The sequence below is a fragment of the Pleuronectes platessa genome, chromosome 20 (genome assembly GCF_947347685.1).
Source record: "Pleuronectes platessa chromosome 20, fPlePla1.1, whole genome shotgun sequence".
Classification (NCBI taxonomy): Eukaryota; Metazoa; Chordata; class Actinopteri; order Pleuronectiformes; family Pleuronectidae; genus Pleuronectes; species Pleuronectes platessa.
In genome coordinates this window covers 10,797,533-10,824,305 of record NC_070645.1, presented here as the reverse complement: position 1 = coordinate 10,824,305, position 26,773 = coordinate 10,797,533, and the positions used below count along the sequence as shown (strand labels likewise).

The 26,773-nt window shown below is 43.4% G+C and overlaps 1 protein-coding gene across 1 annotated transcript in view; it reads left to right on the top strand.

Moving 5' to 3' along the window:
- Positions 1-26,773, top strand: part of cntnap2a (contactin associated protein 2a) — a 314,161-nt gene that overhangs the window by 232,344 nt on the left and 55,044 nt on the right. The window lies entirely within an intron of this gene.

Genomic DNA, 26,773 nt, shown 5'->3' with positions numbered 1-26,773 from the left:
CATACTTATGTAGCCCACTTACCATTTGAGTTTCTTAGTGTTCATTTATTAAATGTTCACATTTTACTCTTAAAAACTTTATTCACAATTCATCTCATGTTTGATTATTCTGAAGCTGGTGTTTTCGAAATTTTAAGTATTTTTTCAGCTGAAGTTTAATCCAGACAGACCCAGGAAGTCATTCTGTCAAACGGCCCCTGAGAAAAAAAAATTCTTGACTGTGTTTACTGTATTTCTCCAGTTCCAGGGGTGATTGATTTGGATGAGGATGAAAGACAAGCAGTAATGTAACTCAAAAATAACACAACCTGGGCATTAGCTTTGTAGTTTATACCTTCACAGAGCACAAAGAGCGATTCATGTTTGGCATCGATATTAATTCCTGGATGGGAAAAAAAATGGAAGGGCATTTTTTTTTTTATGTGCTGTTCACTATTCGCTAGTTGTGCGGTTGTGCACCAGCAGTCTAATGTGGGAGAGCGATGGAGGGATGGAGACACAAAGAGAGGGGGGAGAGTGAGTTGGATGGATGCTGTGATACTCATTAACCCATTAGATGGAGTAACAGCTGGACACCCACAACCATCTGCAGCATGTTTCCTCTCTAAACATGACTGTTTAACCTGATCTCTCTCACACACACACAGACACACACACACACACACACACACACATACACACACACACAGACAGACAGACATCTGCACAATAGGAAAACTGAATAGACTCTTAATACTCTCACGCACACATAAACCAATATGTCTGTACCTCTTTATTTCCTAAACGCAGACTAATCCATTGGTACCTCTCTCTCTATCTCTTACAAACACACACACACACACACCACACAAGGATGCCTGCACACAGTCACTCTGAACTTTCTCGCCCCCACAAGTCCTTAATTTTCCAGCTGTGTAGGCAAGCAGCGGTGGGCAGTTTGTCCCCGTGACAAGGGTCACTGACCCGGGGGAGAGCGCTCTCTGTCTCCCTGCCTGCCTGGAGGACCAGAACGCAGGAGGCGAGATAAACACTTGGAAGACAGAAAGGGGGACGGAGGGAGGGAGCTGGAGGGAACGAGAGGGAGGAGGAGGAGGAGGAAATGGAGCGCGGACGGGTGGGTCCGAGGGAGGGCGGCACGCGGGCCGAGTGAAATGAGTGTGCGCGTTGAGGAGGGGAAGGTGAGCAGGAGCTGGTGGGGAAGGATGGAGCCGGGTCAGACAAGCAGCTCCGAGGGTGGATGTGAGGATGAGAGTGGGGGACTGTGCTGGTGATGGGGGGGGGGGCTTCCAGTGAACCACAGCGTGATGGAGCACAATGTTAACAGATAAGACGGGTGTTGAGAGGGGGCAGGCTCGGCTTGTCGAGAGCAGCTTTTGTCAGAAGGAAACACAGGGAGACACACATAGACACACACACAGCATCACACCACCACCGAGGGAAGAGAGGGAACGGCAGCGCTGAAGGGCTGATGCATTTGTTTTCGGAATATCTGAGAAGAAAGGTTGAGTGGGGGAATAGAGAGGCTGTGCATGCATCGTCCTCTCTGATTTATGTTGCACCGTAAAAGGCAATTTATATGTCTAACACCCTACAAGGATTCCCGGATCTCAACCTGCCTTTCATGCAGATGCACTCCATTGCTCTAAAAAAAAGTGCTCTGCATGCAGATTCACTCCATTCACTGTCTTCCGCCGTAAATTCCATGTGCAGCATTAACAAATACTTGTGTTCTGAGTTGGTCAGAAGCCCAGAATTATGTGTCATCAACCACCAAACCAAAGTCAAATGATTAAAAGGTTCAGAAGTATACAATTTGTGAAAGAAATCTACTGTATTCTCTGCAACAATGGGACAGTTTGATTGACAGCTTCCTATCCAGCAGCAAAGTAACTGTACTACCTGACTCAGGTTCCTTTGTCCCAAAGCAAACAGGTTATTTGTGAAATCAGCACACGCTCTCATTCATCAGGCCCCATTCACATATAACAGTGGATTATGCAGGATAGTTATTTCCAATCAAAATTTCTAAAGCTACCCTGTTGTTATCTTCCTGGTGTAAAATGGTCACTCCAGGTGTTTGTGCTGATCCACAGCTCTTAATCAATGTGGCGCTTCACAAAATCAGCCCTTCTCTTCATTCTTCATTATCATTCTAACAAAATGCATGTGCAGGATGAAGGTGTGTGTGTAGCAAACTGGAGGCTGCAGAAGGTGTTGTATCTTGTTGGTGAGCAGCAATACTCATAAAAAATCAATATTACAAACTCCGGCTTCAACAAGTAACTATGTGCTCAAGCGACTGTTTTGTTGTTCTTAGGTTTGAAACATAAGAGGAAAGAGGAAGATGTGATCGCACACAAGAAGATGGCGTTGGGGTAAACGGTCTCAGCTGCCACACTGTGCACGTAGCTTGGTGTTTGTGAATGTGTGCAGGGGAGAAACAAAAAGACTCAGCAGGCAAACAAGCGATTGTCAGGCCTGTTACTGGTCTTTGAACCGGTAAAACTGGATCTCATTGGCTTCACTAACAACCCAAATGGCCCACAGTGTGCGAGAGTACAATCAAATGATCAGCAAACCATGTTAAATACTAGTATATCACAGCCATCACAGGACACAGCAGTTCTTCATGACAACATCGATACAGTTTACAGACAATCAAACTCACACTAAAGTGTTAACAACTGAAGTCCCTGACCAGACACAAACCTCTTACTTTTGGCTCTTTTAGAAATCAGTAGGAGTGTGTGTAGTGTGTGTAGATCTCTCCGGTGTGGCTTCGGTGTAGTCCTTGGCTGCACACCGGTGAGGCTGTTGTCTTGCTCCTCAGGCGGTCACGGTGAGCTGGTTTCCTTAGTGGCAGCAGGAAAAACAGCAGAGTCAACGCGGTTGGAGGAATCCATTATCTCCTTGTCGAAAACTTTGGTCCTTCTGCAGGCAGTACAAGAATCTGATGCCACACGGCGGCACAGTCCTCTCCTTCACATCCGGAAACACATTATTTGGTTAAAATTAACACTCAATTACTCATCCAGCAGGTTAAAGCCTATGGGGCCAAGATCTTAAATTGAGCTCATATAGGGTTTGAGCAAAATGCTTAATTTCAGTTACTTATAAATAATCTGGAGTAGCAGAGCAGGTACACTCTTATCACCTGGCTTACGTTGCAGCTGCATCACATGTGATACCCCGGCGATCCCAATAGGTCTTGTCCAATAAGAGGCAAGAGTTTGATTGCAGACAACCTTCATACAGAAATGGGAATGACAGGATTTAGTGCTATTTCCATAATGGCTGCAGAACTATGCTGTCTATGCTCCCTCAGTCGGGGAGAGTTTCATGTTGGCCCTCTGTTGTTCTGAGCGCTTGGCTCAAGATCCCAACAGAGGGAAGAGAAAAACAAGGAGGAGTAGTGCTAAGGGGTGAACTAGCTGATTATCTCAGTCTGCCTGGCAAGCAGATATCCACATGTATCTCCCTCCTTCAATTAAAGACACATGCTGTTCACGCTGCTTTAATTGTGAGCTGCTGTTTCTTTCATGAATAACACACTTTTTCCACTGGAGTATAAATTAACATGGTGAAATCTGACTATAACATATACTTCTTTGTCTTGTTGATTACCTGGACCCAATCTTACCAAATCCCCAACTTTATTTCCTAGAACTCGCTTGTTACAAACCCCTATTGTTTTGAAATATGCAAATTGTGTCGGTGCTCGCGCCACGTTTAGGGGCTGCTCCTCTCAGCCCAGACTAATCCCATCCAATTACAGGAGCAAAGAGTTTCATGCCATTTGTGAGCGCTCCTATACCCACATAGGTCTGTGTAAAACCCAAGCCAGCAGTTTAGTCCATAAATTGTGAGTCCAATCAAAGTGCTTAGTGCCTGATGTCCAAATTACCTCCTCTGTGAATAAACCTAGGTCACACCACAGAGGTGCTGAATTCAGAACCATAAATGTGTTCAACAGGCAAACAGGAGTGAACGCAAAGTGAGAAATTCAAGGAGCTTAATCCAGGCAAATTCGTACATGCTCACAAATTGAAAGGTCTCCTGCAGTGACCTCATTTATTTATGTAATAGAACATATCCAGATGCTATACGTCCCAGTCCCCAGCCTCAGTCAGTCCCACGGCAGCAGCTGAGGCTGTTGTTGAAGTAGTTGCAGCCCCTGTTCAATCAGGAGAAACGCATCAGTCACCAGTGTATCGCTTGGAACAATCCAACGACTTCAAAGGAATAGTTTAATCTAATTGGGAAACACCATTATTCACATGGTGGTGGAGCGTTAACTGAGACAATTGACACCACCCTCATTTATCTACTGCTCTTTACGGACATTAATGAGTTTCACCTTTACATATGAAGTACACAGCAGAACATTAAGGCAAGGGCTGGCGCCTGCATGCAGGAACCAGGACATGATGTTTAAAATCTTATCACCAAAAGCTTTTGAATCTTCTTGTTTTTCCATGTTGACAGATTCGCCACCATCTGGTAGTTGGCACGTCTTTTCCGTCCTGAGATATTTGTTTCCCTCCAGTCTTCAGTCTATCGCCTCTTCGAAATGTCATCAACGGTCACTGGCTGTGAATTTTGGACACACATGGATATTTTACGGATATTTTACAGGCGGTTGGCAGGATATGCAGGGAAATTTCAGGGGAAATGTCTAGACTTCTTCGGTGGATGTCTGAAAGCAGCTCATGTTAAAGATGACGCTGAAACCAGCAAGTTTTCTAGGCAACTAATTGAAATACAATTCTTGAATCTGTATTGAAGTAGTTACTTTACTAAAAGGTTTGGAGTTTAAAGGTGCAGGGTTTAATTCTGAGGTTGTGCGTTTGTCATTGTTTGTCATATTCAGACTGCGGCTGCCTTTTAGTTTGAAGTTACTTTGTCTCTCAAGCTGCCATCTTGATCAATGTCGGCAATACACATTTTGTCAAATGGAACTCATAAACAGTTTGCCATCCAAACAGACATATTATGAACCGTCTTTTGTTCATGTTTCCCGACAGAAACACAGTCAAATTCGTGCCTCCCATTTGTGTCCCATTGCCTCATTGTCTCTCTCACTGCCTTACCATTGGCCATCTTCCTTTGCACAAACACAGCTTTCCATATGGCACAGAGGTTATTTTCTTCCCTCTCTCTCTCTCTTTTATATGCCTTTGCTTCCAGTTTTATTTGTAATTCAAGTCGCGGGCCTTCAACTTCTCACTGAGAGAGTGTATTGTTTGGAACATGGCGGTTTTTGTGCCTTGTGGAGTGGAAAATAGCACACCATCACAAAACATTACAGCTGGAGACTCTAAGATGCCACGTTGCTCTCCCTCCGTTCTGCCTCAATGTGAAGCTCTGGGTTTTTTATTATCCTTCTTGTCGGCAACATTGCACACTTACAATAGGACTCGATGTTATCACAGAGTTTTCCCCCCATTTCAAAAGCGCCGTTGCTGTGTGTGCGTGAGCATGTATCCATAAAGAGGCCGTGGAAATTTCAAAAACAAAGACGGTGAGAATGGAGAGAGTGAAGAAAGAATATACATAAATAAATAAAATGCGGAACAGAGAAACGAGGAGAGACGAGGGAAATGAAAGGTTGTACAGAAGGATGTGTTATTAGGGCCCCCCCGATGATGTGTCTGACTGTGCACCACTGCAGGAGGTTACACGGAGGCCACTGATGTTTCCACGCAACTCCTTCTTCCAAGACAGCAATGGAATTATAATAATCCGTTTTCAGGGTGCACAGGAAGAACCGTGCCACGTGAGGGGTTGTAAACTGAGATTAGATTCTCAGCATGATAGCGAGGCACGTCTGTGCATGCAAATGCTGATGGGACGGTTGGCAAAGTTTTTGAGCCCAACTCCTTCAGAGGACATGATGGTGTGAACTCCACCCATTCTCCAAATGATGAGTGATCATAGCTTTATTATGAGTTTTTTACATAAGAGAAAGTTAATTTGTCTTTCTCAGTTTAGAGAAACCAAGCGATGAACAACGGCATAGAACGGAAACACTTGTTGTTGTACTCAGAATTTGGGCAAAGTAACACCCCATATTTAACACTCAACAGTTCTGTGGGTCCATTATGATGCTTGTGGTCTTAAGATGTAGATGTCAGAGGAAACGCCCCCCTGGGTGTGTGCATGTGCAGCAGCATGCATGCATGCCCAATACATGTGTCCCTCAGAGTTTGCCTGCTTCAGTGTGCTCTCTGAGTGTCTGTGTCACCGTGTAAGGATACTCCTCTGTAGCTCCCAGCTCGCCCTGGGCCATCCTGTGGTGTTTAAATCTGTGTATCATCTGTCATTTAGCCTTCTATCCCTGTGGCTCTGAGAGGCCTACCGCCTGCTCCGTGCTTCCTGCCCCACAATGCTTACAGTACAACAACGCGGGAAAGCTAACAGGATCAATTAACGTAGCATGGCTGTTGTGAACACCAACAGTTGAATTTGCTTTGTTGCTCAGCCCTTCCTGTGTCTTTGCTTCACAGTGTTCCCATTTCCACCTGCACGTATCTCTCTTTCTGTTTTGTTCAACATCAGGCTTTCTTCAGTCTTCCTCCTCTTTCTGCTCATTCTCTCTATCATCTCTCTATCCTCCCGTTTGTATTCCACGCATTCCTTAGTAAACTGTCTGTGGTGTCAAATAAACACTTTTCTCTTTCTTGTGTGTGTGCGTTTGTGTCTAAAAGATTGTGTAATCGAAATTCAAAGACTGATTTAAGAGTTTAACATAAAAACACGTGAAAAGACTGACGTTTGTTCAATGATGCTGTGTATATATAAAGATATATATATATATATATATAAATTCTACATAAATTGGGATACAAATGTTTGAGCCCATTTAGAGCCCTCTTTATGTTTATACTTAGCCTTATATTTCCTTTCTTTCTACACCTCTTAGTCACATGCTTTGCATTTTGTAATGTGTAACTCCCACTCAGACTTGCATACATTAATTAGAACAGAACTAAGTGCAAAGTGCATTCAAGAAGGATTTGCACATCATATTGTAATTAAAAAAAACGACTGGGCAAACGTAAATTACTTTCAAAACTAAGATTTCAGCTCTTTCTCAGAGCAAACGCTGTATGAATGGCTTTCAGCGTTTTGATAATGATAACCATCCACATGATTCTGCAGTGCTGAATTTCACTCAATCATTCGTTTCAAGACAGCCTGAAGCACAAAAGCATATCAGATCTTAGATTTAAGCCATTGTGCAGGGATGATATAAGTTGGGTTGACCAGCACCGGACTTCCTCGGACAGCTTGATTGAGAAATCCCTGTTTTTTTCTTTCAGGGAGGAATAGCTTAACTGCACAGTTTGCCATTAGGAGGACGGTGACAAATTGCAAAAGGCAATGAAGTGAAATAGTGCTCTTTCTTTCCCCTTCCCTTGGTGGTTAGCTATCGTCGCTCCTGGGGTTTTCGTTTCTGTAGTTTCAGGTGGGAAGGGGCTAGAAGAGCAGACAATCATGCACACGTTGTTACCCCCAAGGCCCCATGCTTCATCTCAATGAGCCCCTGTCTTCCTCAAGCTCTGGAGCAGTTGAAAATAGCATTTGGGATTTTGTGTGGTACGTGCAGTTGCTTTTGTGTCGGTGTGTTTGTGTGTGTTCACTTGCAAAAAAAGATTTCAGGGATTTCAGACAAAGTGAGAGGTCATGCTTCATACTGTCAGGTGGACTGCAGAGGAAAAGAGTACAGGTGGGAGAGAGGAAGCAGGAAAAGGAAAATGCAGTGATGTGAAGAAAAGGACAGATAAAGAGCAAGAGATAAATATAATCAAATAGGGGAGTGCAGAAAGAAGAGGAGACGCTGGACCGGGCGATGGGGAAAAGAGTGGAATGCACAAAAACCTTGAGAAAATGATGATATATAGTTTAAAAGGGAGAAGGAGAGGAGCACACACAGGCAGTGGAAACTCTCCCTCTGTTTCCTGGATTCTGTCTCATATATTATGTTCAATGCAGCTGAATTCATGAGGCCTTATGAGGGTTTGTTAAAAAAAACAACACATGGAGCATTGGTTGTGTGTTGCTGCGCCTTGTTAGTAAAGAATCCGCTTCCGAACCAATCCACTGTGATTTGATATCAGTGTTTCTCTTTTCTTATATCACCCTGCAGTCCAATTACTGTATTCTCTCTCCACCTCCCTTTATCTCTCTCTCTCTCTCTGTTTCTCTCTCCCTCTCCCTGATATGATTTCTGTTTACTGTTTGCTGCCGACAATTGTGAAGGTCAGGACAGTCCATCACCTGCGATGGCCACTGTTCAGTCTCTCGCATCCTTTACATCTGGGGCGTGTAAATTGATATTTCCATTATTCTGCTGCCAGGTGTGTGTATGTGTTTAAGCGTCTTCTTGATCTATACTGCACGTACACACAATGGCATCTGTCATGGCAATGAACAGGCAGTAACATCCCACCGCTCTGTTTTCCCTCTGATGAAAATAGAAGCTTCCATTATAGCTCCTGTTTTCGTCCATCACGTTGGAGTTGGCAGTGCCATGTGTGTGTGTGTGTGTGTTTGTGTGCTACATTAACACTGACAGCGTTTCTCCTTTGATAATTGCATTGCAACCTGCGACAGCTAATTAGTCCCATATTTAGAAAATCTCCAGAGAGCATTGATTTGGCAAAAACAAATACTGGCATTAAGGGAGAGGACATGTTGCTATATGAATCAAAGGAAACTAGAATTACCGCCCGGCAATTGTATGTCTCCACCAACCATGTGCAGTTTCAATCTTTCAATCTATCATTCTCACTTAATAATTATTCTATCTTGAGAGATATGTTAAATTGAAAATGATTACACACATATATAAATGTGTGAGTTTGAATGCGACATTTTTCCTTGTTTGTAACATGTCTGTGGACTATGGCTTCAAATATATCCCACACACATTTCATAAATCCTTAGTATTACCAGCAACTTTTCCAGACTGTGTCAGTAACCACTACCAAAGCTGTCAGTCATATACCCTGGTGTCCATCTCATGACTGTGTTAATTTGGATGCGTTCATGCATGTGCCTTAATTAACAGACGTCACAGGAGGATAACGCACTGACAAGGTTGTGTCCGTCCCCCAAGGAAACGTCTTCTCCTCTGAACACAGCCCATCGCTCATCAGCCATGCCCAGTGATTATGACAGCAACCTGCAGACAGTGGTCATGTTCCAGTACGCAGTCGTTCCTGACCCTTCCCCTCGTGTTTCCTTCAATCTCTCTGAGAATGACAATTTCACATTTGCTCTAAGCACCTTGATGCCGAGTGGTGGAAGTGCATCCAGCGAGGGTAGAGCTCAGGCTCTATCTAAACTGCTCACATCTTAAAATGGGGATTGGAGAGTGACTGAGGTCTATCATTACACTGAGGAACAGCAGTTGGGCTCAGGGACAGTTCAATATGTCACGCGCGTCTTTCCAAAGTACTTGCCAGCTATGGACTGTGCACTTATACTGGTATTACGGTATCGATTAAATGTCTTAGTGCCAACTGCTGAACACGTTTGGTGCTGAGGCAAGCAGCAGACTATATCGCATCATTTTGATTAACAGAATATCATACATGGTTTCATCATTTAGACCTACAAGGCTCGTAATTAAACTTGAAAGGGCAGATTTAGTTTCACTCAAATGAAGCAAGAGAATGGCCTTTAAGCTATATGTTTCAAACAGGTTTGGATTAATGTGTCATTGCCTCTGCCAGGAATTAAGGTCATGTCTTTGCCCCTGTTGATTGGTTAGTTGGCTGGCTGACTGGCTGGTTGGTTGGTTGATTGGTTGCTTGACTAGCTGGTTGGTGGACTGACTGGCTGGGTTGCTGTTTGTATGGGTCCGGAAAAAAAGGGCAGATCCAGGAATTGTTTGTCACTTTCTTTATCATCATGAGATTATTTGGATTTATTTGGATGTTTTTATTCACCTATATTCCAGAAAGTAATGCGTGGAATAATCAGGCACATTTAGGGACTGATATCTATTAATTTGTCAAATTTGATTAAGATTAAGATGCATTTATTCATCCCAAACACATGCACAGTCATGCAAAGGCACACTCATGCAGGTAGGGAAATTTAATCTCTGCTTTTGACCCATCTTGTGCAGTACACACAGAGCAGTGAGCAGCCGCGTACAGGCGCTCGGGGAGCAGATGTTGGGGGAGTAAGGTGCCTTGCTCAGGGGCACTAGACAGGGTAGGGCGACTCTTGGATTTTTGGACAGATCAATCCAGGTTCGTCTTTTGTTGTCTCTCCGTGGAGTCGAACCAGAGACGAACCAGAGACTTTCTCTGCCCATAGTCCAAGTTTCTGCCACTAGACCACCGCCTCTCCTATGGTACAGCTCAGTTGCGTTTAAATGTTCAAATTTCACAATGAACCTGTATCTTAAGGGGAACAACAGAACCTGTGACAGTATCAAACGAAAAAGGTACAAAGTAGCAAAACATCACTTAAAAACCAAAATTAGAACACATAGAAACAAATTCAGGAGCGGGGCACACGCTTGATAAAACTTTGTGCGTAAGTATAGTGTGTTACAGTTACATAGAGAAACACTGAAGATGAGGTGAGAGGAAGAGAGACGAAAGAGATTTGAAACAACAAGTCAAGGAAGTTAATTGGAAACATACATGGGTGTGCACGTTTCTGGCACTAATAGGTGCGTACTGCGGTCCTGACAGCCCTAACTAAGTCTAACTTCAATGAGGGATGGTAAACTGAGGGTTTTTTTGTATTTATTTTTTCAATTCTTGTTTTTTCCCTCCCTTCAGGAGAGAACTATAATTGTGGAGGATTGTTTTTATTTCTGCGTCTTCAGTTACATGTCCTCTTTCACACCCACCTCTATTTGTTTCTGTGTCAGTGCTTCCATGCTTACACGCGCCATCTATGTAGATGTAGACCGATACAATGTTTGATTGACAGCTGTTTATGGACTTTGCTCCCCGGAGTTGATGCGTGAGAATAGAAATGATCCCCCCTTCAGCCGTTAACACACACACGCGCACACAGACACACACACACACACACACACACACACACACACACACACACACAAAGAAATAGTTTTACCTTGACATTCTGAGCATGAACTTGTGTGGAAGTTTGAGTCAGACGTGGGCAAATGATTCCTCTGTCCTTTTTTAGCCGTCCATGCTTAAAGAGGCGATTTACTGCAGCGATAATGGGAGGAGGGGTTGAAGGATCCTGGGAGGATAATAATAATAATCATGATGATGTAAATCTGATGTCTGCAACACACTGCTTCCTTGTTACCCGTGTGTGCATTAATTAGCGCACTTGTGTGGTCATGTCCGGGACCACATGTAGGGTACATGTTAAGGTGATGTGTTCATGCCTTATGCATGTAGTGTGTGCACGTGTGGGAGATGGCATGTGTGTGAGCGTCGTCCCTCGGGCAAGGTCAGGGACATTAGTGAGATCAGTAAAGCAGTCTTGTTCATTTTATTAACTGTCTTCCTGATTACATCTTGCCCTGGGGTACGCTGCCTCCATTAGCCAGGTCAAAGCACGATTGCACCAGAATAGATTAGCGCTCCATTTTCCTCACTTAGAAACCACCGCGGACGAGTTAAACCTTGGATGTAAATACTACACAATGTAAGTTCACTGTGGATTTTGGAATAGGAAGCACATGGGAGTCAAAGGATTAGCCAACTCCCCTTGTTCCAATCTGTGAAATTAGCAGCCCTCCTGCAGGAAAGACTATAAAGGTTACTCAGCTGGTCAAGGGATCCATTTGTTGCTTTCAAAAGAGGCTATGTTTTCCCTACTGTTTGTTTGCTGGTTAGTTTGTAGCCTCAATCAACCAAACAGATGTGGTATGGGTCAGGGAAGAACCCATAAATTCTGGTCCAGATCCGGGATCTTCTTTAACTTTGCGAGGGCGTTTTACAATATTTTCACAGTATTGCCAAGGAATGATTCATGGATCTTTTAAGAAAAAGAGGGGAAAGAAAGGTACTTTTAAGTTAACGGATATCTCTCTATAAGTGTGTGTAATTTGGTGCAGGTTGATTGAATTTAAGGAGACTACCGGGCCTGCGTTAAGGAATGCGCTCTACTGAGTGCCATTAGGTTTTACATTGGTTACACAGTAGGTAACGACGGAAAAGCAAATGTGATTTTCTGTCCAAGAATGATATATTAACGTAGTGAAGTACGCCTGCAGCTCATTCTCATCCGGAATCTGCTCTACATGCCTTTTTGTTAAAAAACGAACAAATCCCCCACAGGCAAATGTTTCTATTGACTAAAATGTTAAACTTTGGATTGATAGGTGCTGTCAGGCCGCTACATGCCGCGTGCCAATGGGGATTTCCCCGGCTTGAAATTGCGATGGACGGATACATGTGACATTTCTAAACTCAATTTTCAATTACGGACGACCCCCTTCCAGCTGCCTACAGTGAGCGCTGATAACTGTCTGACAGCTCCAACAAATGATGAAGGCCTGTCCGGAAATGATTGAAGCGTATTCATCATTTGCTTTCCTTTGCTGCGAGACAGGCCCTGCGCACCTCAACTCAATCATTTCTGTCCTCATTAACTGGCACAACATCTCACACACACACACACACACACACACAGAGACACACACCTCATACAAAAAGCACCTAATGCACCACATACCACCTACTTTCTGATTATTTAAAAATTGATTCTACCTCATAACGGGTACAAAAATGCTTTAGACGCTAATGAGGCTCATTTCTCGGAGACAAAGTAGGCTCTATTTATACTTTCACTACCCATCACCATGCAGAGCATTAATACTGTGCATTACGACTTCCCTCATATACAAAAATAACCGTAACGAGCAGCTCCCGGGTTTTAGAACTACAGAGATTTTCACGCAGACAACAACTCAAGAACAGACTCACTAGATGTAATTAATGTGTTATTTTGTTTTCGAGGGCTCGTTTTATTTATGATCACTCCTCAAAAGGGAACAATTTCCTGAACAAATGAAACCGACTGCCTCTGGCACTAATTGCTCTGCAAAGGTGTCCATAACCTTCAAAGCTCAAATGTAGATGAGCTTTTTCTCATTTCTCATCACACACCTTGAAAAGTTTCCAACCCTCATTAGAAGACTCGATTTAGAAACACAAAAACCTCCCTAACAGGTACAAGCATAACTTGATCATAGCATGCACTGTAATATCTAATATGCAATATAATACAATAGGCTCAGGGAAGGTTATTATGTTTTTTTTTTTTTCTATTTATTGAAACTGTATAAAAGAGGTGTCGATTCAACTGTATGATCCATTTGGAGGGTTTCATTGGTGTCCCAAGGAAGATGGTGGTATTTGTATGGGGCGGTGTGGCCAAGGGGGTAGTGGGGGCATTCTCCAACATGAAGGTTGCCGGTTCAATCTCCATTCTTCCCCATTCGTCCCCATCTGCATGCCGAAGTGTCCTTGGCAAGATACTGAACCCCTAAATGGCCCCTCATGAATGTTGAGTGTACTAAAAATGTAAGTCGCTTTGGACAAAAGCGTCAGCTAAATGACATCTAATGTAATGTAAAGTATTTGTGTTGATGCAAGTGAGAGAAAGAAGACAAGCGGAGTCAGGTGGTTCTGAGATAATCAATGAGCTGCATAAGGAATGATTTGACTCATTTGAAAAAATTATAGTGTAGAATCACTTTGTGGTGATTAATGTTTACATTGTGGCTACAAACAAATCAACGCATGGACACTGAGAGGTGTGAAAATAGGTTTGATTCAATGTGAAACTGTAGTGGGTCAGAGGATGTGATCAGATCTCAGCAGCCATCTTGGTGCGTTGAGACCTGGACTTCAGGCTGTCCACAGAGTGATGGGATAACTCAGGATAATGCAACACAGTTCAACAGCACCACAAAACATGGCCTTTAACAGGATCATACAGTTGAATCTGCACGTCTTTAAAACTGTTTCAACTAGAGCTAAATATTAAAACGTTCCTGAATGGGTGATATCTGCAGCCAGCCTGACACAGAATATAGGATAATAAGAGTTGGGTTCAGTTCAAATCTCTGGGACGGAATCTGTGTTGTGATTCTGTCCGGTACTGTTCCTGATTGGCACCGGAATTCAGTATCCAACCCTTAAGAAAACACAGCATAACATACTAGGTAGTTAATACTATAGATAAAAAAATATATATCTTTTCATTCCACATATTCAGACACCATTAAGTAATGTGACCTTCCTTCTTCCGGCCCCTAACTCACTCTTCATCATATCCCATTACCATCCTGTGTTTCCTCGTGCAAACTCCAACAGACATTTACACTGGCACATCCCGACGAGCACCCCACACATCTCTCAAACACACAAACACACACACACACACCCACACACACTGGGCATCACCGGCTGTCAAACCTAACCAAAGCACTCGCCCCCGCCTCCGCCAACACAGCAACCAAACAGAGGCGATTGGACAGAGAGCGGAAAAGTTTTCTAATTATGGAACACGCCGCATCATTAAGACGCCGTAATGAGCTTCCACCAGCCAGGTGCAGCCTCACCTGTCAGCCACGTCCTCATTACTAATATGGTCATCATGTTCCCCGGGACATCTCGGACAGGTTATTAGGGAATGATGGGCAGGTGAGCAACACTTAGTTTTATCGCTTAAGAAATATACCGCTGCACTTCTGAACCTTGGCAATTTGTTGCAAAACGCCACCGGGCTTTTTTTCATCTCACTTCAACATGAACTATGAATAAAAAAAAAAAGCCACAGAAAGTATAATGCCTAATACACTATTATAGATTTTTAGTGCTTCAGTATTTTCTGTGTAGCATTTTTTGTTTTTGTTTATTTCATGTACACGGTGCCAATTATTCCATTATTGGGAAAGCGATTCATCGCATTCCACCGCCACGATAATAAGAGTGTAGCACTCGATTCAACGTAAACAGCGATGGTTAAAAAGGTGTCGTTCGGTTGGTGTCTCGCAAAATGTGATACATTTTCTCTCTGGAATTAATGGGGGCAATGACACCTAATGATCCAAACATCTGTAGCTTTATAACACATTAAACAGGCAGAGCAATGTTGTGCTGCGTCTCCTGTGTGCACAGCCGACGGGACATTTAACACATCTGAAGTGTGTGTAAGGGTTAAATGTGGCATTAAAACACAAAGGGAAAACCTTTAAAGCGGGAGGCTGCGAATGCCTGGACCTAATCATCACGCCGTATTAAACAGGATCATCATGCTGCATTAAATCTCACTCCTTCCATTCACTTTGCCGGCTAATGCACTAATAAATATTTATACCTGTTTGCACATGTCTGGTATTAATATGAACCCTGTGTCTTCAGGCATCATCTGTTGCAGCAGTTGGTGTCGTTCTTCGCCGCTCATATTCAGATTTATGCAACAGGGCTCAAAATCACATTATCACTGAGATAACGGGGCGACAACACATGCAGGGACATGAGAGGATGTTGCTTTGTGAGTTTATAAACACAACTCATCACCCGCATCAGGCTTTAATCTGAGGTTTATCTGTGTATATGAATGTTTATGCTCAGGAGGAAAAGATAAAGATAAATGTATATAAAGCAACTTTGGACTAAGTATTGAAAATCACTGCTTGTTTACTAGCTACCCATACATAACGGTATCATAATATTTGTATAAACATTTTGAAAATAAATAATAATAAATAAAATAAAAATCAGTTGGCAGTAGAGCACCTGTACAGCCAGGTACGAGAAACAGAAGTCTTACTTGTGCTGAACTGGCAGCCATGATGTAAACACACATGTGCAACATCTGCTTGGTAAGGATTTCTGGTCACCTCGCTCTCTTTGGCTATTGCCAGTTTCTGCTAACTCGCCCAATTGCACCACTGGATTGGATTTACGAATTGAAATAGGTAAAACTCTGATCCAGTCATGACATTAAAATAAAATTTGTAAAAACTACACACTTCAAGATTATTTGGCCGGGTAATAAGCCGAACCTGATAATTTAGCCTTGGATTGGCGATGTCCCTGCGATTGTTGGAGCGTATCAATCATGAAATCAGACAGATTTTTCTCCAGTCTGTAGCCAGCATTGTATTTTCTTTCTTTGCTGCTCTGAATCACATTTGAAAAATTATTTGATATTATACATTAAGGCAAAAACAGTGATTGAAGAGAATGAAACACTTTCTTCTGTGAGATTCTGAGTGTTTTTTGATTTGTCTATGTGCTAAAGGATATGTCTGGAAAAGAATACAACCATGTTCTGAGCAGTGTTGCATATCTGACATGAGCACACTCCATGTCAGGGTAAAATATACGAGTGGGAGACAAAGGACCAGACATATAAATGTAGACTGACAGAGTCTAGAATTGTCTGCCTTTTGTTGTCCCTCCCAGAGAAAGACAATAAGGAGTGAGGGGGGGGAAATAAAGTGACAGAAAGTGAATTTGAAAAAGAAAAAAAACAGGAAAAGAAAGCGAAGGGAGGTGGAGAGTGAGGAAAAAGATAGGGAGAAGGCAGCCGCAGCGCTCAACCCTTACAGAAATCAATAACTCAAGTTAAGACGGAGACAGCGGGGCGGCGAGGGAAAGGAGGGAAGAGGGAACGGAGAGACGGGGGAGACCAAAGGGGGGGTGAGAGAAAGCACCTAGAGAGGAGCGCACAAAGCTGAAAACAGAGGTTGAGCGTGTAAGAAAGGTAGAATAAGATAGAGAAGGTTGCCGGGTCTTTGTGTGCTCGTGGAGAAGCCCGGTGGGTTAGTGTCTGGCCCTTTGAGTTCAACCGCTTCACCTGCGGATTCGACTGCAGACAAAGAGCAGGGTAGGAGCAGAGCGGAGGAGACGAATGTAGCAGACTGGATGAGAGAGGAGTGTCAGAGGTTATTCTTTGTTCTCCTTTGAAAGACACCGTGTACCTCAGAAATGCCGCCCAACCTTTTTTTCTTTTTATTTTCACACGAAGCTCTCAGCATCTCAGACCGTAATAAATGCTCACAAGAAGTTCCCAAGGCCGACGCAACTATGAAACCGTCCTGAAGATAATGCTCTCCCCGAGCAGCCACCTGAGCTCCACTGTACTTGAGGCTTTCGAGGCCCGTTCATTTAGATACTTTAGTCTCTGTGATTCTCCTCTTGGTCACACATCGCCAAGGTTGGGCCACAAGCAAGGCTGAGTCTTCACACCGCCAAGTGAAATCAGTACTGACCGAGGAGCAAAGTGAAAACAGAGAGCGACACAATCCCACTCGACCTTGATGACTGCTGACAAAAAAAAAACTCTTTCTTTCGCCGTCGTCTTCCATCGCTTTATTACATTTTACCCGGGAACTGACTTGAATCGTGAATAAATGGAGTAGCAGTCGTGTGGGTAGCAGCACAGCTGGACCATAAGACAGAGAAGAAGGAGTCAGAATTGAAGGGAAAAAAAACAAAACGTCTTTCAGGATAAAAGCCGGAAATCCATCATGTTTCTGACAACAAAGTGGTGCAATGATGAACATAGCACCAAGTTGTCAGCAGGATGCACATTCCCTTCATGAGTCGCACAAAGCCCCCAAATCCAGCAACAGCTTCTTTGACAATTGACAGACACTAGAGAGACTTGTTTCTGTTGTTTGGTGTCACACAAACATGAAAGGGATTCAGACTTTTGTCACGGGTGCGTGGGTGCCCGCTCGTACCACTTTGAGTGGGCGGGCGCACACTCGCAGGTGCACTCGGTTTACACCTCGCACAAACCTCAGTGCTCCGGAGGATGTCTGGAATATTTGTAATTAGCGCTTTGTAACTGAGGATTAGTTGATTATGTATTCATGTAATGACACAAACCATATCCGCAGAGTATTCGCACCAAATGCAAACTCGTCAACATTGTATCTGAAAAACGCGATGTGGCTTCCAGGATTTACGTACATGACAGTGCTATAAAATGCCATTTCATCTTTGTGCCTCTCGTAATCCTAATCCTCCAGAGTTTGTTTTCTCCGAGCCGCTAACACCACAGCTGAGTGTCGAACATCTTGTTGTGTCCCCCGACGACAATTTACAGAAATTGTTATTATTCCTCTCACAGAATATTAAAGCTCAAAGCAGAGTCTGTTTGTGAGTGTGTGTGTGTGGGTATGTGTGTATGTGTGTGTGTGTGTGTGTACCATGTTCTCTTTGGCAAAGGCTGATAAACTCAAATCTGAGCCTAGACCCTGTGGACGACTTCACACAGCCTTTGCTTTTCTTCACCCCATTTGTTTGGATTTATTTCTTTGTTTGTTTTGTCGGAAACGTTCAGAGGAAAGTCTGTTCAGAGACATTTTTGGAAAGAACGAAGGGCTTCATTTCTTAACGATATCTGATTCACTGAGTGGTTCCTGGAGCTTTACACCGATAGAGCGTATATAAAGATGGACGACGTGAAGACAAAGTGTTTCAGTCGCCACCTGGTGGCTGCAGTGTAGGTCGTAATCCCTGCCTCATCCATGTTAGCAGAGGGGACATGGAGCAAACAAAAAAATACAAGTCAAATAACTTTACTCAAATGTGGTTTCTGTCATTTTAGATTGTACTTGTCATGATTGACAGCTGAGACTGACTCCTAATTGATACGCTGTCTTTATATACAGTCTATAGTTGTGCCTGTCCTGAACTCTGTCTCCATTAAACCCCTTTACAAATCTAGCCAAGTCTGTGTGTCCCTAAATGTATTTAATAATGCTGTATAGTCACTAGAAATAGATGTTGTACTACAAGATCAGATATTTTGGTGAAAAACAATCAACTCTACAATTCCTTTTCCTATTGGGGTTGCATTAGCTGTATAGAGACCAGGGTAATCTGTGAATATCCTTTAAATACATATGGAATGGTTTATAGTTTAAGCGGTTGAATAGAAAAATCATGACTTCTTTGCTGAAGTTTAATAATTATAAGTCACACTCTGTACATTTCCCCCCCACACCAGAACGTTTTTTTCAGTTTAAACAGTATCTAATGAATGGCCTGAAGTCAGAGTTGGTTGTTGACAGTTCAGTACAGCATGAATATTCACACATTATCTTTGAATTTTCTCATGGCTCCTACAGTTCTCTCGTCATAGTTAAATATAAAAATATGTCAGTATGGGACTGTTAAGAAGTTGCACCCCCACCGAGGCTATGTCTCTGCTTTCCCGTTTGACATGTCCTAGTGTTTTGTGTCCACCCTTTTTTGTCCCCTCTCTTTCTGTTCGTTCCGTTTGTAAGTTTTCCACGTCTCCATCTGCCTGTTTTCTCAACTCGCTTCTCCGTTCCGTCCGCCTCTCCCTCTTTGCCCTCGCCTCAGTGGAGTTGTTTATGTCCCCGTTCATCCCCCTCTGTCATTATGAGTGTTGTTCACTGTATCCCCATCCATATGATGAGCAGGACGGATATGCAGGGAGATGGATGGTGGGAGTAAAACCGAGCAGAGGGAAACGAAATGTGTTTTCGGCAGAAGTCATTTTCCTCATGACACAGCTGTCCATCGGCCTTGACCTGGGGCGACACGACTCTAAATCTGACTTATGGACAGAAACACACACACTGATTGAGATTGTCCCGCGGTAATGATGATTATGGTTGTTTATGGTGTTCAGACTACTGTTTTGTCAGTTGCAACGGCTGCCAGATGTGTTGTGTTCTTTCCGTGTGCACTCATTCTACTTAGTTTGGGTTTGTGTGTGCGTACATGCCTTCTTTAGACTCAGGAAAGGAGGAGTTATTACTGTAGAGTCCGGTTACTGTGTCCTTTATCAAGCAGACATGCCAATTAGGGACACAACCATTGATATCAATTTCCCCATCCTCCCTCTCTCTCCCCTTGCCGGGGTGTTTTTCATTTAATGGCCGGATACACTCGCTGATGACCTGTAAAGAGTTGTAGATGACTGCAGAGGTATGCAAAGTGAATTTACTAGAGCGTAACAGTGTGATGAGGAGCAGGGCGGGGGGAAGAGGGCTCCTTCCTCAGAAGTTGGCCCGCGGAGGTGGATCCCGTTACGGATGCTCTCAGGTAGAAAACTGTTGAAATAACTCATTATCCTTCCCCCGGCCCCGGCGCGGCGGGTTCTGATACAGACGGCGGAGATGTCTCGTCTGACGCTGCTTGCACTGCAGGCAGCAGTAAACTCATTTCTGGACTGTTCCTCTTTAGCCGGCCCCCTCCTCCATCATTAAAATGCAGGGTTTATAGATCTTATTTCTCCTTTTTTACCACAGAGGACACAACAAAAAGAAGGAAGTTGGTTTTCCCGTTTATTTTAGTTTTACTGGACTTTGGATGGAATAGGACTTTTAATGGTACAGATAGAAACTCGCTCCAGCATTTTGGATAATGTCAGTACACAAGTCCAAATAATATGTAACAAAGGTCAAGTTGTTTTTAGACATTTTATTGTCATAAATTATATCTTTGAAGATGCTCGGTGGAATTTTGTGAAAGAAAAGGTATGATCGCCAATTATCACCAAACCACATCACATATATGTTTAAATCGTGAATTAATTTAGCCAAGGGTAAAAATTTACAAGAATCAAATTAATTATAGCCCCTTCACAGATCAAACCATAAATGATAGACAGGGAGGGGTGGCATGTGTTTCACTTACAACTTCAGATTGGGATAAGAGCAAGGGGAGGAGGCAATTAGCATGGATTAAAGGGCAGATCATAGAGGGACTAATAGGAACATAAAGAGATTAGATGCCAGGAAAGAGTCGTAGAGAAATGCGATCAAGAACAGATATGAGGCATGAAGCGAGAGGGAAAGGCCACCGAGACCTTCTGATAAGAGCATGCAAGGAAAAGGTGTGCAAGGAAGATACGAGAGGGGGGGCGCAGCAGGAGATGCAGGAGCATAAAGAGAAAGTAGAAAGACTTGAAGAGAGATAGAGTGAAAGAGGCCTCGGAGACCAGGCGATATGAAAGAGCAAGGAAAAGGTGGGAAGCAAAAAGAGAGGCCTAAATATTTGAGGACCACAGAGACGAGGCAAATGGTGTTAAAGCCTGGAGGTAAGAGGGGTTCTCAAAGTAAATTGATGGATAGGTGGTCGGGGAGGAGAGAAAGATCAAGACAATAGGAAGAGACAGGGGAGCCAGACAAAAAGTCACGGCGACAGATTAAAAGGAGCAGAGAGGAGGAGACACAGACACACATGCACTCATAGAGATAAAGAAAAGGGCTGAGACAAAGAAAGACACACACAAATACTGTCTTTTTCTTTTTCTTATATCCACACACACACAGCATTATCTGCAGCTCTCGAGAGAGATCCCGGGGCATGGCTAATATGCCTCTCCACAGTCTCCACACAAAAACCGAGATGTTAAGAGGATAGGAGGCTAACAAAGACCAAGCGGGTGCAGAGAGGACACACCAGGCTCTACGCGCCACGAACAGAAATGCAAACAAACGACAACAAAGAGCCAAAGCCAACGGCAAACTGACACAGACAAATTGATCCACGACTTCGTTTAAAAACTCTCCCAGACTGAAAACATATTTTAGCCTGAGTGCACTGTGAGATGCTTTTGTCTTCACTCCCTTCAGAGTGAGGAAGAGTGAGAGCAGGGGTTTAAGTGTAAATGAGTGATTCGTGCAATTATATTGTCTCCTGATGGGTGCAATGTTTTTCAGCAGAGACAAGGGGTTTATTCTTGCTTTTTGAAATATGGTTCCTGATGTTGTAAGAGGAGAGAGGTTCACTTTCACTCTCACACTTAGAGGTCAGTGTTGAGAGCTGTTATTTGCACATGCTTGCACCATGTCTGTTTACACCGATTGTGCACCCTGGATTTTTCTAAGGTGTAGAAACTCTGGAAAAAATGTGCAAACTATAAGGTGATGCCTGAGACAGGTTCATGAAAAAGCCACATCTAAGGGTTATGAATGCCATTCTTGTATTTCAGCCCCATCTGACTGCCTATCTTAAAAGCCATCATCTCCCAGACAAGGGATATGAGCCACTGAGCATGTCGAGTGCCATTTTGGATCCACTGACCTTTCAGTTCAGGCTCCAACCGGCAGGGGTCTGATCCCTTGATATAAACTAAATGTGTCCTATGTACTTTTGGTGTGTTGTCTTGGTTGCAAGTACTGGTAACCTATTATATGGATTTTATTTACGCAGCTACAAACACATCTGTGAGGCAAAATCTTCAATAAATTTGAATAAACCAAGAAAGTTATTTTCTCTCTGGCAAAAATGTATTAGATGTGGCAATGAAGGCATGGTCTAATCTCCTGCTGAATCAGCCATTCATCATGATTAAGTTCGATCAGTAACCATCAAATTAATCCTTAGTGATTCAAAAACCTTCATAAAAAGCTTATTTATAGATGTTCACCGAATCTTCACCAGTGTCACCAGATACAGTATGAGAGACAAACTGGGTACAGTTAAAAGTTCTCCACTTGAACTTGATGGCGCTGCGAATATCTGGCAGCCAGTATAGGTCACAAACCCTTTCTCCTTCGGGTTAATGGATGGGACATTGAGCAAACAGAAAAGTACACATCCAAATAAATTATAATCAAAGACGTTTGTTGTCCTTTTAGTTGTTCTAATCGTTTTGATGTATGTTCAAGTGCTCATCTATCTGAGAAGATTCAAATATTTTAGTGAGCACCTTGGCTTCAGTCGCATAGCTTCATCCATTGATCGTAAATTTGCAAGATGGAACGGTCAATATCTGGGATATTTTGGCTCCATTACTGGATAATGGGAGGAAGTGGGGACTCATCAATCTTTTTTCTCCTGCCGATCCACAAGCCTCAAAGGAGTACTGGTACAGATAATTGATGCGTGGATGGATTTTCCATTAACCAACCTCTGAAACGCAGTCAACACGTCACAACACCTCATGGTGCATGTGGATGTGGGACATGAAGGTCTTTGGTATCAAGGTGTGTTCTCCAGGCACAGATACTCGTCTCCGCTTCAGCATAATTTGAACAATATGGATGGCAGTTAGCTCATTGGCCCACCTGTGAGTGAAAGGCTCTGATCTCTGCAGCGTTACTCTGAGGATTAGAGGTGCCATTTTGGTTCTAATAACCTGTCTGGTGTTAATGGTTTTTGACAGAAGGATGAAACTATCAGGTTTCATATCACTTTGAAGACAGCGATCACACTCTATATTTCACACACTCTTTCTTTTTTCATTGCTGTCCTTTATATTTGCTGTCAATTATTTTTTATCTCCCAGCCCCATTTTACTGTCTCTCCTCTTCTCTTTGGGCTTTTCCCCTCCACTACCCTATCTGTCTGTACATGGGGTCTCTGTCGTCTCTGTACAAAATGCAGCAGACATGATGAAGATGAAGACATTAACCTCCCTGGATAAGAAGGGAGATAAATATGGTTGTGTTTGTGTGTGTTGCTAACATAACAGATAGATAAAGTCATTACAATAAGTGTTGCTGTGTGGCTGTCCCTGGGGACAGAAGAGGAACACAAACTCAGGCCTTATCAATCAGTCATGCCTGTTCGCTCCTCTCCTGTGAACATTTTGCATATTTGTTGGGGAATTTGGCGGACAGAGAAAGGCTGCAGGAAGGATGGAGGTACTGCAAAGAGTATGATTATAAAGATACAAGTGCAGTTATTCATAGTCAGTTGTAGCAAGTTAAAAAAGGCAGCAAATATCTTTCTTACCCAAGCAATGTTTCCCCTCTCCTCCTGGAGGATTGCATCCTTTCCTGGGTCAGATGAGCTACATGATTTGTGTTCTGGGTCTACCTCTTACCAGAAGACCCAGGGGCCCCCCAATGGAAGGCACCCAGGAGGCATCCTAATGATGCTCAAATCCCAACTACTGGTTCCTTTGAACGCAGAAGAGCTGCAGCTCTATTTCAAGCTCCCAGTGGATGTCGGAGCTCCTTACCCTATCATTAGACTCTGCCCAGACACCCTGCCAGGGAAATTCATTTCAGCCTCTGGTATCCACAACCTTATTCTTTCGGTTACTCTCCTAAGCTCATGATCATAGGTGAGGATCGGAACATTAATCAACTTATAAATCCAAGGACTTGTCCTCCAGCTTAGCTTCCTCTTAACCACAACAGTCCAGTCAAATGCCCCCTTCACTTTGCTAATGCAGCAACAATCCTGTCATCTCTTGCTCCGTCCTACTCTGACCTCTAAAGATACCTATATCCCTTCACTTGGCCCCTCACATCCTGAACGGAGCAATCCACCTTTTTTCGGCAACAAACCAGTGCTTTATGGGTGGAGGTGCTTGGGTGATGGCTTGGGTGCCAGCTAGCTCACCCAGTAGCGCAGGCTTGAGTCCTCAGGCAGTGGCTGCATGTTTGGTCCTGACATGGCCCTGTGCTGCGTGTATTCCTTCATACTCTCTACCCATTTCACACTCGCTGTCCAATGCCCTATCAATAAAATAAAGGAAAGAGAGATGGTGGGGCGACTGCCATCTAAACCGCTTCACACTTGGCTGCAAACTTTTCTAGTACATGATGGAGGTCATGGTCTGATGAGGCCAGTAGAACCACATCACTGGCACTTGAATTACTCATCTCAGAGCAGTTACAGGATAACCCTAAAATCACACAGAGATATGAATAATCAGGTTACAAAATAAAGTATTGTAAATGTAGTATATTTGTCATAATGTATTCTAATAAAGACATCAGACCCTCAGTGGCACCAGCAGACATCTCACCTGTTGCCCCCAAAATGTCCAGACAGACATACAGTTGCGGTAACACGTCTGTCCCGCAGTGCAGATCCAAGGACAAGACATACATCCGTCTCTTTCCGATTTCATATAACAAGTCTCGCTCATCTTGGCAGTTCCCTCCGCATTTGAACTCTCGGCCAGCATGATTCCATCTCTCCCTGTTTCATCTATTTCTCCATCCATTTGTTCTGCCGTTTGCTCAGCTCCCCTTCCACCATCTTCCTCAGCTTCTCCACTTCCCAGTTGTTTGTTTTTGCAAAGCTTTAACTGAAGTGCACGGGAGACTTATACTGGCCTGATACGTAGCTCCCATTCCAGTTGTACACTCCTACACCACTTGTCCTTTCCCCATTTCTCCTCGCTTCTTTCTCTCTCTTATTTGATTACTCATCCTGTCAAGCAGATTATGGGAAGGATAAAGTTGGACTTTTTTTACTTGTATATCGAAATAGTTTTACTCTACCTGCTGCCTACCTGTCTGGGAAAAACTTAATAGAGTGACAGCAGGAACCGGCTGTGTTATTACATGGCAGGGTTAGTGAGAGGCCAGGCAGAAAATGAGTGAATAAAATGAGAGCTGCTGGGGCATTCTCTCACTGTTTCCACACTGCATGTTTTTGTTTATTTGGTTGCGTGCCCCTTTGGCTCCGACTCAATACAAGGTGACTCTTGTCTTTCCAATGTGACTGTCGTGAGCGGCTGCACCACATCCGGTCCGACTGACTGAAGTGCCAAATTAAAATGTTTATTCTTTACAGACGGTGGACTGTTATTTATGTTTGTACGTGTTATGGTATGTTTTTCATCTATAGACATTTATTCTATTGCTTCTTTCCATTGCTTTATAGGATCGTCTGTTTGGAGATGTGTGTTGCAGTAATACTTTCGATGATTATGGAGTCTTGCTAGAGCGCGTGGGGGCATAACTGCACCATGTGAATAAACGCCAAGTGAATGGCAAGTGACTTCAAAGTGGCCACAGATCAGCTTCAAGGACGATGACATGACTCTCACTAATTGGGTTGGGGGTAGAAATGGATGCCGTTTTGGTTGACTGGGGGCTTAGCTGGCATGGGTCTGTGTTCGAGGACCCCACTGACCTAACTATGAAGGTCTTAGACTGAAGTTTGGTTCTTACTTGTATAGAATTGCTACAACACAAATACACACACATGGACACACAAAGGGAGAGGATTGTAAAGTCTCTTAAGGAGACAATGTTAATCCTATTGACAGTAGCTTGTCTGAACAGGGGCCTGAAGAGAGATGAGGCTAATTCTTTTTAGGAACACAATATACCCACAGGACACTGAGGCAAAACACACACACAAAAGCACACACAATACACATTGTCACACAAAGACACATCTGTAGCTTCCTCCTGGACTTAAGCCCCAGTTCGGAAAAAAATCTACAGTATAGTAATAAACTCCCCTCAAAGCAATTGTGCCGCATCCAAAGTCTACTTCAATCCCCTCCTGTAGAAATATGGGGCTCTGGAGATTTCATTGTCTATGATGGAATTTGACAAAGTGATATTGACAATGCAGCTTATTCTCCCAGAATAAAGAGGGAAATGTAATATTGTCTCCCGCTCTCGTCCAGTTATTGTGATCTATTGCCAACCACCAAAATATTTACACCCGTCCCTCAACCTCGTTTCTGTCTCATGCCAGAATACTTCATCCAAGGCAAAGGGAAAGAAAACAATATTACCTTTCTTATTGAAGAGCAGTCCCTTGAGACACACACCGACACACACACACACACACACACACGTGCACATAAAGAGGGGTTTGTGTGTCGATATGTGTGCTCCGAGATATGACGTTCGAATGCCAAAGACGAATGTAAACGCAGAGCCGAGGCTGATTTTGACGGAGCTCTGAAATCACAGGCCTGATCTGTGACTAAGTGTGCCTGCCACTCTCAAAGGTATTTACCATTCAGCTGTGTGCAACAGGTTGAATACAATAATTCCACTCAGCTGCTAGTTGTCAATGTAAATGTCATTATTGTGACAAAAGCCTCA